At 43.8% G+C, this 13,565-nt stretch overlaps 1 long non-coding RNA gene across 1 annotated transcript; it reads left to right on the top strand.

The window, feature by feature from the left end:
* The first annotated feature begins 9,112 nt into the window (after nucleotides 1-9,112).
* On the top strand, nucleotides 9,113-11,911 carry LOC111094570. Its single transcript, XR_005354975.1, has 3 exons — nucleotides 9,113-9,545; nucleotides 10,974-11,100; nucleotides 11,676-11,911. It is a non-coding gene; the product is annotated as an uncharacterized LOC111094570 (long non-coding RNA).
* Nucleotides 11,912-13,565: the final 1,654 nt, after the last annotated feature.

Below are 13,565 nucleotides of genomic sequence, written 5' to 3' on the forward strand. Positions count from 1 at the left end.
CCCAACGGTTTCTTCCAAGAAAAGATTGTTGCAATAAATCTAAATAAATAGTATGCAATATCTAAAGCTTAAATAATTGTTAATTTGAATTTAAGTTATTATTTTTTTTAATATGTTCACCAAAGCAAGAAAATCTTTAAGGAGCCAACAATGGCTGGATGCAGGGAAGGAGTTGGGGCCTTCCCATGTAATACCTGTTCCTTTGCATGTAACGGGTATGTGAGGCCATGTCTCCCAGATGCAAAGCAATTCAGAAAACAATTTGTTTATCCCAAAAATGTGTGTTTACTCTATACTTTATTGCTGTACTGGTATGTGGAGTCTGTCATTAAATAACTAGATTTATGTGAGTGCAAAAATCCACTAGAAGGCACAGCCTTATTTAAATCACAACAGCAAGACTATACATAAAACAATGCCGTGGAAGAAGCAGAATGACAATCAAGACAATCAAGCTTCCTGAGTTCTGAGCCCCAGTGGAAGTGAGTGATCTGCAAAGGGGGACCCAGGAAAGGAGACTTACCCTTTGTCCACGGTATATTTACACTGTGAACATGATATTATTATTGTGAAATTTTCACAAATGAAAACATGAGTCCTGTTCAGAGACTTTTTGTAATGCCTGAGCTGTGCTAACAGTTCCAAATCATACCCTCCTTTAGTAGGTCAGGGATTCATGTTGGGATGTCTGGTGTCATCATCAAAAGAATGGACATACAAAAAATATATACAAAACAAAACAAACAAACAAACAAGAATGGACATACAGGGGTGTCCATATAACCGAGTAATAAAGCAGAAAAATGGGATAGTAAAGAAAATTATTAATCCCGGAGAAGGAGAGGAAAGAAGAGCAAAGGGAACATAGAAAAAGTGGAAGGAATAGAACAAATGGACTGAAGTGGTCACTGTAAATCAAAATGCTGAACAAATTCACTGAATGTAAATAAATGGAATATTCCAACTAAAATATGATGATTCTCTTTTAATCGAGATTGGGAGCCTATCCTGAGCCACTCCTACTCCTAAGTCAGAGGAATCCTTGGTGAATTGGAGGCTACCAGTCTGATGGGGGAGGGTGTCGGTGGGATGAAATGGGTGAGATGTTTGAGGAAACGGAGTCATGAAACTGAAGCCACTAAATGGAAAAATGGGACACAGATCCCCACAGGACTCAGTCACTGATCTCACAGGACCCAGTCAGAGGGTAGAGGTCAGCATGAATACACACCTCTGAGCTGTGAACGTGGCCCTGCAGGACACAGAAAGAGCACAGCGGGAGACACGGAGTGCCCCAGGAGGTGGCGCCTGGTGTTTTCTCCCACAGGACAGCTCACCGCTGGCTGGCTGTACTCCTGGGGGGCCTTAGCTGTCAGCAGGAGCTCAGGAAGGGAGGCCCTGCTGGAAGAGACCGAGGCCAGGAAAGAGACTACGGGCTGCAGGAGGTCATGACTCTGAAGACCACTGAGCCAGAATGGTGAGTGATTTGGATACTTTCTTGTGCAGGTGTTATGTCAGCGTTTAATAGATAATGATTAATAAGATAATGATTGTCAGGGTGTCTGACAAACAGCTAGATGTTCTACGTGGAAAACATGAATCTAAGCACAGGACACCTGGGTGGCTCAGTGGTTGAGCATCTGCCTTCGGCTCAGGGCATGACCCTAGGGTCCTGGGGTTGAGTCCCACATTGGCTCCCTGCATGGAGCCTGCTTTTCCCAATGCCTGTGTCTCTGCCTCTCCCTCTGTGTCTCGAATGAATGAATGAATGAATGAATGAATAAATAAATATCTTACAAAAAAAAAAAAGAAAAGAAGAATCTAAGCCCACAGGATAGTTGAGAGAAAAGGACAGAAAGAAGTCGGAATACGCATGCGCCGGTACAAGACCAGCTGACGTACCCATAATAATATCACACTAACCGGAATTTAAGTAAAGAAGTATTACCAGACACGTTATGATAAAAGGTTGACATAACAGTTCAGATTGTCTTTGCAGCTAATGATAGAGCCTCAAAATATATAAAATGTAGAAAGCCAATATGACAGGAAACTTTTCAGAAAGCACATCAAAAATCCCTAGAGAAGGGAGAGAGGAAATTGAATCTACACAACAAAAGAGAAATTTTATAAAAGAAGCTCTCCAATAAGAAAACGAAGAGCTCCTTGGAAAGTCAACTCTACTGTTGAATATACCTATGGGAGAATCGAAAAAAAGTAAATAAAGACATTTCTCATAAGTATTAAGAACTAACAAAACAATGGCTAATAAGAAGGAAATTGTTAAGAAAGGCAGGGAGCCCGATATCCAATTTATGGGAATTCCAGAAAGACAGATCCAAGAAAGAGTGTGCACCAGTTTCCTATTATTATTGACATCAGAGAACATTTCTTAACACTAAAATACTTCATTTCCAAACCGAAGCTGCACACTCAAGAATCTATTAGGATGAATAAATAAAGAGCACACTGAGGCACCTAATCTGAAATTAGGAGAATACTTGAAAACCTTCCAACGAAGTAGAATACGATTGCTCAAATACTAAAAATCAGAACAGCATCAGACTTCTCACGATGGTCCTGGAAGCTGGAAGATAACACAGTGATGCCTTCAAAATGTACAAAGGAACAGTTTTCCAATTCAGAATTTCAACCCAGCCAAAACATCAATCAGGTGTGTGGGTAGAATAAGGGTATTTTAAGGCGGGAGTTCTCAGAAAATCTATCTCCCGTGGACCCTTTCTCATGTACTAAGAACCATGGCTCCAAAATCACCGGGGTGAGCTTGGAGGAGGAGGAAGACAGAGTCCTGGAAACAGGGCCCCCCACAGGAAAAATCTCAAAGGACGTCTAAGTGGCAAGCCCAGAGATGAACCAGGCCGGGCAGAGAGGGCCTTGGAGCCCAGGAGCAGGATGCAACATTTTAGCAGGCAGATGCCTTCTGGGTTTGGCTGCATGTTTACCAGCACTCCCAGTGATTTCTTACCACCTCTCCCAGTGGAGAGGCTAGAAGAAATGCTGGAAATGTGCAGAGAGGGGGAAAAAAAAAAGGAAGAAAATTTTATCAACTCCAGGAAAAACAAAAGGTTTATAATCACAGAAAAGGAAGGAAATGCAATCACCACGAAATGCCAGGCCGAGTCCAGTAAACTGGACTAACTCAGTTAGAGTGAGAGAGTTGAGCTGCTGTTGTGTTGTCCTGGATTTGAATGATGGAAATATGAGTGGGGGGGGGCTGTGTGAAGTAAATCTGACTTTTCTGTAGTAGGAATGTCAATGGAACATGCTTATTAATGCTTAATGGATTAAAAAAATGATTGATGGGGATAAATTACAGAAAAAAAAAATACTAAGAGTAAGGCTGAGATGGCTGGGTGCCCAGTAGTACTTGGCCACACCACTTGTATTTGTTCCCTGGGGCAGCTATGACAGTGGCACGGCCCTACAGCCCTGGCGCCTTCAACAACAGACGTTCACTGGGAGCCCGCAGTCCAGGTGGGCAGGGCAGGTGTACCCGAGACCTCCATCCCCTCCCCATGTCCTCACATGGCCGTCCCTCTGCATGTGTCTGTGTCCTCATCTCCTCTTCTTATCTGGACTCCAGTCAGATTGGATTGGGGTCCATCCCAGTGACCTCGTGTTACCTTAGTCACCTCTTCAAAGGCCCTGTCTCCAAATAGGGTCTCATTCTGGGGCCCTGGGGTTAGGACTTCCACATACAAATTTTGAGGGACACAATTCAGCCCATAGCATGTGCCCACATGCAACATTAATAAAGTAAAGCTACAAATTTAAGTAGATGCATAGCAAACATATGTATTTACTAAATCATATCATATTATACCCTTAAGAGCATGTATTGCACTCTATGGAAATCTATAAAATTGATTTTAAGAGCATGTGCACTGGGGCATTTGGGGTACGTTTTATTTGAACTAAGTACTATTTTAGTAATTTTTAGAGATCCCTCTTCCTTGGGCTGCCAGTGTTGAAATTACATCGACTAAGAAAATCAACGCTGTATTTCTGGTGAAACAACTGGAATCGTAAGGCACCTGTTTACAGCTTTGCGTCCTCCCTGTTTACCCACACACATTCTGAGAGGGAAGGCGGGAGACAGTGACGTGGAACTCGTCACTCGGGGCAAGTGCATGCCCAAGGAGACGGGGCGGGTGGTGGGGGGGACTGACCACGGATTGCGGGCCTCCCGCCCATCGGTGCCACTGTCTCTCCCAGAATGACTGAGAACAGACAGGAAGTCTCTGTTTCCCCCTCCATCAAGCGGCGGTGATTGGGGTCCCATCAGCTCTGAGTCTTCGGGGCATCCTCATATTTCTCTTTCCCTAACTTCTCTCCGGGAATAATAACCTTCGGCTTAAGTCTGCAGCTCCCTACAGCCGCCGCCTGCATAGCCCAGGATTGCCACGTGCTATTACAAGTATGACTGCTCCACTGATCCCAAGGGCGTGTGAACACGTCGGTGGCCCAGAGCGAAGGAGCGGCGCGCCCACGACCCCCGAGGCTTGGTGTCCTGGCTGTTGTGGCCAGCGGCCGCGAGGCTGGCTTTCTTCCCCTGGAAGGTCACCGGTGCAATGGTTCGGGGCTGCGGGCTCTCACTGCCTGTCGTCAGAACAGGTGTCACAGCACATTCCTATTCCTATTCCCCGCTCTGTCCTGCCGCGGGGACCGAGCCGGGCGCTGACTTTGGCTCCGGCGCGTGTCTGTCCAGACGACGACGACGAGGCTGGGGACGGCCCTGCGTGGGTGGAAGGCTCTCGGAGGGGTCACGCTCCGGCCTCAGCCCTTCACGAAGCGTGCTGGAGGCGGGCACAGGTTCGAGTACTGTCATCGCCGGTAAGTTGACGAGCCGTCGTCAGAAAACCCCGGGAAGGCTCCACTTGGTCACAGCTCCTCCACTCACCATCGGTGACACGGGCCCCGGGGCCTTTGCTGGTTGTGAGACGCCGTGCTGGACATCGGGACCTCACGGGGACACTGCGGGCCCTTTGGCTGAATTCGCCTTCCAGTTAGCAACGTTCCTCGGAGCAGACGACACTGCGATAAGGCCAAAAAAACAAAAAAACAAAACAAAATAAGAATTAAGTTGGTACCTATCAAGACAGCAAGACAGCGACACACAGCACCGGGAGAGCCCCGTAGTCGGCGACACGCTCTTTTGAGACGATCAAGAAGTAAATGGGCCCGCAGCTCGGTGCCAGGCCGTCCGACGTGGGCCAGGCCAGGGCTGGAGCTGGGCCACGGGCGGGAGCACCCTGGCCTCCGTGGGAAGGGCCCCCCGAGCTGGGACAGTGCTCCCCGACCTCCCATTTCCCTTGGAGATGTTAGCACAAGGCCGCTAGAGGATTAAAAAAAAAAAAAGAAAAAAGGAAATGAAAAGGTTTCTTTTGCTTTTTCCCACGTGCAAGAACGGCCGGCAGGGGTGCTTTCTCTCGGAGCGGGCCCGCGGTCCCCGAGGCTGCTGGGTTGGCGGGGCCCCGCCGCACAGGCGAGGTCGCTGGCTGAGCCAGAGCAGGCCCTGGTTGGGGACCCCGGTGTGCAGCGTGGTCGGGGCACCCGTGGGGGATATGCTCGTGCATCCATGTGGAACGGCTCTTCCCGGAACCCACACCGTTGCAATCAAGACACTGTGTGCCGCGCCTGGTGCCCCCGTCCTGTTTGTGCAATGAAGCCAGAACTGAGGAGAGCATCAGGCACTCACCGCCTTGTGCCCGGGGCATGTGACGGGCCGTACCCGGGCGGACGGTCCCCCGAATCATGGCTTGTAATGCCACTTAGCAGGGCCAGCCCCCCGGAAGCGTGCACGACCTCCTCTGCGCCGCTGGCACCTAGAGATCTGGGGGGCTCGGCCCTGCTGGAGGGCACGTGCGTGGGGCTGCAGCCCACGGCCTGTTCCTCGGTGGTTCTTGGGTTTACGAGGGTCTCCAGTCTCCTGTGACGCAAGGGGAGAAAAAAAAAAGCAGCCACTTAGGGCGAGTACTAGATCACGGTGTTCTCAGATGAAAAATCTTAGGTCTATGAGCGGATCTTCATTTAACAGCAAAGCTGCTGGGACAGGTCCGTCCTGTCCACACGGGTCCAGGAGGGCAGGTGCCCCCGCTTTTCCTTCTCCTGCTGTTGCCGTCCACGATCCTTCCTGCTCCATCCGTGTCCCTCCGGGGGACACGTGCTTTTCTCTCTTTCTCTCTCTCTGCTTTGACGTGGAATAATCCAGCACCCGGGCTTTTCCAGTCCTGGACTTTACCTGCTGCTCTGACCAATATCGAGGAAGCTCCAAGGGTGAGTGCGCAAACACAGAGGAGGCTTCTCTCTCAAATGAGATGGTAATATTTAACATCTGAATACGCAACTGTTGTGTTTGCCTCAAATAAATGTCAAGTCAATTTGTGTAAACATTACGATTTACAGAAGGGGAAACTAAAACACAAACATCTTAAGGTTTTTATCCGAGGATGATGTAATGGTAAAGGGCAGACCCAAAATATAAACTTCCAGCTCCCAACTCTAACGCTTTTCTGATTGTGGCATTCTGGAACCCATCTGCAGGATTCGTTTCTCTGTGGGTAGAGTTACTATATGATCACATGTAAAATAAACATTAAGTGCAAAAAATGCTAATCAGCCAATTAAGGAGCAAGTTATTCATAGATGTGTTACACTTCTCAAACTTTGGGGCAATTGCAATGTTTAGATATAGTAAGATATAGTTTACATTCTTAAATAAGCACTTTTGGAACATAGCAGATGGTGTAAATTATTTAATAAGAGAGAGAAATGCTTTACAACTGAATCAAACTATATATTTTGATACTCTAAGTTATTAGGAAGGAAATCCAATATATTATAATCTTTATTTTATTATGTAAGGTTTTTTTTTTAATTTCAAAATGTATTGGAATAACCATTTTAAACTAGATTTTTAACTTTACAGAAAAAATGCAAAAATAATACAGAGCATTCTCATATATTACCCACTTGATTTCTTCTACTAATAACATCTTATATTCATACAGTACGTTACAATGAATGGGCCAATATCAATATATCATGATTAACTAAATCCTATTATCTACCCAAACTTCCTTAGTTTTTACCTGGACTCCTTTTTTTCTATTGTGGGGTCCTATCTAGGATGTCACCTTACATCTGTTCTTCACGTCTCCATAAGCCCCTCTTGGTTGGGACAGTGTCTTAAGGTTTCCTTGCTTCTTCTTCTTTTTTTTTTTTTTTTTTTTTTTTTTTGATTTCCTTGCTTCTAATGACCTTGACGATTTCGAAGAGGCCTGGTATTCCGTAGAATGTTCCTCAGTTGTGACTTTTGGGATGTTCACTTATGATTAAAATGGGGTTACGAGTTTTGGGGAGCAGGACCACAGAAATCCTGAATTCTACTCCAGAAACCAAGATTGCACTGTATGCTAACTAACTAAAATTTAAATTAAAAAGAAAAAAAGGTGTAAACACCGTCCTCATCAAGTCCTATCAGAGAATGCATGATCATCATGATATGTCACGGTTGATGACAAACATTCCATTCAGAATAATTTCTAATGATTTATGCAGAAATTCCACCCTCAAGGTGAATGAAGTACAGCAAAGGGGAAAAGACAGTAACTTTACAGTAGAGACACCTGACACAAACTACCTGGCTAAGGTCTATTTATCCCTATATACCTGTTTAGCTAATTTATATTAGTACGGATTCATGGATATTTATTGCATGCTATGAGTTGTAATCGAACAAGATTTATTTTCTTTCTCAAATTGTTTCAGTTTTCGCCAGCTCTTCCAGTTGGCTCTTGAGTCGCTTTGACACACCCTATGTTTGTGATCATTATTCTTTTTCTCCAGTCCTTTGTGAGTGCTGGGAAGGCTTGTTGCTGCTGGCCTGTTGCAGTTTGGGGCTCTCTCCGTTGACAGAGCAAGGCAATTCATATGTGCATACGACGCTGTGTTTATGCACACACCTACACGTATCTCTGTATGCGAGCCTCTGTGTCTACATTAAGCTATAAATGAGTTCACAGTGATGCCTCCACCAGGAACCCATCACCGCCTGGATCATTCTACCCATCGCCCTTGCTTATCTATTCCCTCCTTCTCCAACAGTGAGAAACATGGCTCCTACCATCCACCATCTAGGCACGTGATTTTTCATTTCCAGTATACAAGCACAGGGATGTCACAGGGGTTAACACCCTCCCTCCCAAGGGAAACATCCTTAGCAATGAGAATACAGTATTTACGTGCATGTTCTTTCATTTAAGGCCTTATGGTGTCCACTCCAAAGTTCCTTGGGGCAGCAAAATTTCCCCAGTTCCTCTTAAGGAAAAGTGTTTTATATTAATTATCACTCAGGTTATTTTTTCCACATTCCACATTTCATTCTGGGATACTGCCAATCTCCTAAATATTTCTTTTATTATTTTTTATTTTTTTAAAGATTTTATTTATTTATTCCTGAGAGACACACAGAGAGAGAGAGAGAGAGGCAGAGACACAGGCAGAGGGAGAAGCAGGCTCCATGCAGGGAGCCTGATGTGGGACTCGATCCTGGGTCTCCAGGTTCAGGCCCTGGGCTGAAGGCGGCGCTAAACCGCTGAGCCACCCGGGCTGCCCTAAATATTTCTTTTAAGTAGGAGACATTATGGTTCATTCTTTGTGCTGGTGGTCTACGGATTTTGAAACGTGCAAAATGTCATGTATCGATCACTACAGTATTAATCAGAATTGCTTTATTGCCTTAAAAAGTCCACTCTGCTTTGCCTGTCCAACTGTTCCTCCCCCTTCCTCCAAGCCCCTGGCAAGCTTTTTTCCTATTTAAATCTTTTTTTTTTTTTTAAGATTTTATTTATTTATTTGAGAGAGAGACAGAGAGCAAGAGCAGGGGTAGGAGCAAAGGGAGAAGGAGAAGCAGACTCCCCACTGAACAGGGAGCCAGACGTGGGGCTCGAACCCAGGACCCTGGGGTCATAACCTGAGATGAAGGCAGATGCTTAACCAACTAAGCCACCCAGGTGCCCCTGAAATCTTTTAAAAAATCTTTTTATAATATCCATAGTCTTTCTTTTCCAAAATGTCATAATTGAAATCATAAGGTAGGTCGTCTTATCAGACTGGCTTCTTTCACTTAGTAAGAGAAGAGTCATTTGTGTCTTGTTATGGCTTGATACTTCATTTATTTTTATTGTTGAATGATATCCGTCGTATAGATGTATTACAATTTCTTTACTCGTTCACCTATTTTAGAATGTCTCGATTGCTTCCAGTTTGTGGAGCTAATGAATGAAGCTGCTGATAATAAGTTTATGTGTGAACAGAAGTCTTCATCAGTTGGGTAAATACCTGGGAACTCAATTTACCACATCATATGATAAGACTCTATTTAGCCTTGTAAGAAATTTGTGAAACTGTCCTGCAAAGGGACTGGGCATTCTGCAGTCCTCGCTCCAACACATGGGACTTCTGCTGTCCCAGTCTCCCAGCTTCCGGTGACGTCAGCGTGGGAATTATAGCCACTCTGACAGGTGTGTTGGAATATCTCCTTGTGATCTTCAGTTCTCTAAGGACAAATGATGTTGAACGTGTTTTCATATGCTTATTTGAATTAGCGTGTCTTCTCTACTGAGGCATCTGATCAGATCTCTTGTCCATTTTTTCATTGAGTTATTTTCTTACTGGTGATTTAACATTTTTTTGATATATTTGTAAACAAGTAGTTTAGCAGATGCATATGTGTTTTGCAAATATTTTCCCAATCAATGCTTCTCTTTTTAGTCTCTTGACACTGTCTTTCATGAAGCAGCCTTTTTCAATTTTAGGAATAGTCCATCTGATCAGTTTTTACTGACATAGATTATGCTTTCAATGTTGTATCTAAAAACACATAACCATGGGTGACGGGCAATGGGGAAGGCACTTGATGGGATGAGCACTGGGTGTTATACTATATGTTGGCAAATCGAACTTCCATAGAAACAAATGAAAAAAAAATTAAAATTAAAAAAATAAAAACACATAACCAAACCCAATGCCATGTAATTTTTCCCCTATGTGTTTTTCTAGCAGTTTCATAGTTGTTCCTTTTATATTGAGATAGTTAATTAATTTTCCCCTCAACTGATAAATCTGCTACTTAACTCCTCTATCTCAATGATTATGCTTTTCTTGCTAGAAATTCTACTTGGAAAAAAAAAAGAAATTCTACTTGGTAGTTTTATAAATCTTTTAAAAATAATATCCAGGCTAGCTCATTATTTGTCATTTTAATTCATTTTATTAATTTAAATCAATTGTCTCTCTTGTGTCAGCTTCCTATTTTAGATATTAAAGTTTTTTTTAATTTTTTTTTTTTCTGTAAGCTGGTTCTTAAGCCTGGTGGATCATTTCCTCATTTAGCTTCAAAATTTTCCTATGGTTTCATCTTGTTAATCATTGTTTTCCACACTGGGTTATTCCTTTGACCTTTGTATTGTAAAAGAGTTATGCTAAAAATAGTTTTTTTAAAAGAGCCACTCTGAGGGTGGGAGGATATTGATGAGGAGGAGACTTCACCTGTGTAGGAGTGGGGGGCAAATGACAAATCTGTATACTTTCTGCTCAATTTTACTATGGACCTAAAATTACTTTTTTTTTTTTTCCTAAAATTACTTTTAAAAAAGATTAAGTCTAATTAAGGAAAAAAAATGAAGAAACCTTTGCATATGTTGGCACCTCAGAGAGTTCGCTAACTCATAACCTAGTTGACATATACGTTGTTTTACATTGGGGACGTCTACAGAGATAGAATACGAAGACCTTATTTTATAACCACTCAAAGCTATTATTAAACATAGACTTTTTCTTTCCCCTGTTCAGTGGATGGAGATGGAATTGAACTGTTCCTCTCTTGCGCTGGGACACTGATTCCATAAAGATCTTTTGACCAGGCTCTCCGTTCCATTTCCATCTCTTAGGAGGGACGGCCTGCTGTGTGTGTTTGAACTGCTGTCACTGTGTTCTAGGCTCTGTCCTCAATATTATATCATCAGATACCCAGGGCTGGTGCTGTATCCACTTCCTGACCTCTAGAGAGAAATATAGGTAAGAACAGAACATCTTTTTTTTTCTTGGGTGACTTGCTGAAGGAGATCATAACGTTCTGGAAGGATAAATTGTGTGGTGGCATGTGGTGATAGAAAGAGCTAGAAATAAGAATAGAAAACAGAGACCAAGAGAGGTGTCTCTAGGCATTGAGAGTAATAAATTTCAGTAAGACTTAAAATGCTTTGTAAAAATTGGCATAACTTAATGACCTTGATTTCTTTAGATATTTGAGGGAGAAATGACCTTTAATAGTCACACTGGACGTGAATTGTGTCGTTCATGATCACGTGTGTGAGGGGAAGGTTGATGACTCTCAGTGTTGCAGTAGGTTTACAGGAAGTTGAGACCGAGGAGATGGGTGTTTGGAAGGCAGTCTGCATTCTGAATGCAGTGTCAGAGCATGGGGGCCGTGTGGCTCTACCCCAACAGTTTCACAGACAGAGAGACCCCAAGAGACCCCCACGCTTCCAGACAAAATGACATCAACGCTCGCTCTGACAAAGACCTATTTGAATGCCATCTTTTAAGATATATTTAATGGTAATATTTTAAATGTTGCTTTATGTCTCCAGAGCCGCTGGAAACATCAGATGTACAAATAATTTACATAAACAGTCACCTGAGTCTTAAACAATAACAGCACGTCGATGATGAATGGACTCAAATACACTTGGGGGGAATATGTATGAAGAACATGAAGTGAAGCTCCCAAGCTTATGGGGAGACCTAGTGATTAGCCACAGTTATTTCCATAAAGGGATTTTTTCTTTTTAAAGAAAGACATGTTTTCATTCTGGCAAAAATAAAATTATACACCAGGAAGAGTATACACAAAATGTTCTCTCAAGTCTCTTTCTCGGGGAGCTTGCTTCAGCATTGATGGAATTGGACGTTAAGGTATGGATTCGTCTTGCCCATTTGGCAGTTGAATGGAAAACCCTCCAGCAGAACAGGACTATGACCTACGTGACCCGTCACGGGGGAGAATGGGCCAGGAGGCGGTGGTGTGAACCCCAGACAGTGGGGCACATGGAGTCAGAGTGAGGGATGGGATGTGTTTGACAAGCGAGTCTAAAACAGTAACTATGGAATACATTTAGCATTTTCTTCAAAATAGCCATTTGTTCATTTGTGTTTTTTCATTGGTTCACCCATGAATTGATACTCATTCTTCCCTTCGAAGCTTACCTGTGAGGCCCATCTCCCAGGCCCTGTGTGGGGCACCACCACACCAAGACAAAACCCGACTCAGCCTCTGTTCTGGGGTGGGGGCCCCACTTTCCGCGACATGAGTGAACGACCCCACAGGGATAGAGACATCGCTTGGGGTTCGTGGAGGAGCCCCTGACCCCATGGTTCCTGTTACCAAGTCTTTAAGTCCCTCAACCCCTTCTGTACTGACTAATCATCCAGTATCTTTTTACCTTAGATGTTAGTTTGCATCTGTAGAGATTGCTCTGGGTTGTTGTAGAGTTTCCGTGTCTCCACACGCTCAGTCTTTCTCTGGGTGTCTGCACATGTTAAATACAGTTATGGAAACAATGTCAACGTCTTTAGTTGCCAATTCTATGATCGATGCCATTTCTGGGTGGCTTTCCAGTGATTGATCATTCTTTTTATTTTTTTTATTTTATTTTATTTTATTTATTTATTTATTTATTTATTTATTTATTTATTTATTTATTTATTTATTTTTTGATCATTCTTTTTATTGTGGGTTATATGGCCCTGCCTTGGCACATGCCTGGTAAATTTTAATTGCTTGTGGGACACTGTGAATTTTACCTGTGGAGTGTTAGATATGCTTGTGTTCCTACAAAATCTCCTACAGTCTTGGTCTAGGATGCAGTGCAATGATTTAGAAACTGACCCCATCGGGTTCTGCTTATAAGTTTTGGCAGGTGAGACCAGGGCAGTGGTAAGTCTAGGGCTAATTTTCCCTACCGCCTAACACAACTCTCCTCAATTCTCCTTGAAATAGAAGATTTTCCAGTCTTGCTGGTAGAATGTGATTTGCAGCCTATTGTTCCTCGAAAACCCATTTGAGCGGTTCTCTCGCCGTGTGTCTGCTGCCTCGCCCACACGGATCTGTCCCTGGGTGAGGACGCAGAGAGGAGACTGCAAATCACAGCTCAGTGCGCACGTTCTCTTCTCCAGCACTAGGCTGTGTGGACCCCATCAGCTCGCCTCCCCCTGACTCCTGAATCCCCTCACTGCACCCCATCTGTAAACGCTCTCTCAGCACTAAGTCTGGACGAGCATGGGCTCACCTCTTTCCTTCCCATCTTTCAGGGTCCACTGTTCCTTCACTGCCTGATGGCCAAAAACTTGAATCCTCTTGCTTCGTACATTTTGTCTATTTGTTTATTACTCATTTCAGGCAAAAGGGTAAATCCAGCCACCGCTGCCTCATCTTAGCCGGTAGACTCCCATTCGTGCATTTCTGATGGTCGAACATTGTG

This window comes from Canis lupus, chromosome 2 (assembly GCF_011100685.1).
Source record: "Canis lupus familiaris isolate Mischka breed German Shepherd chromosome 2, alternate assembly UU_Cfam_GSD_1.0, whole genome shotgun sequence".
NCBI classification, from domain to species: Eukaryota; Metazoa; Chordata; class Mammalia; order Carnivora; family Canidae; genus Canis; species Canis lupus.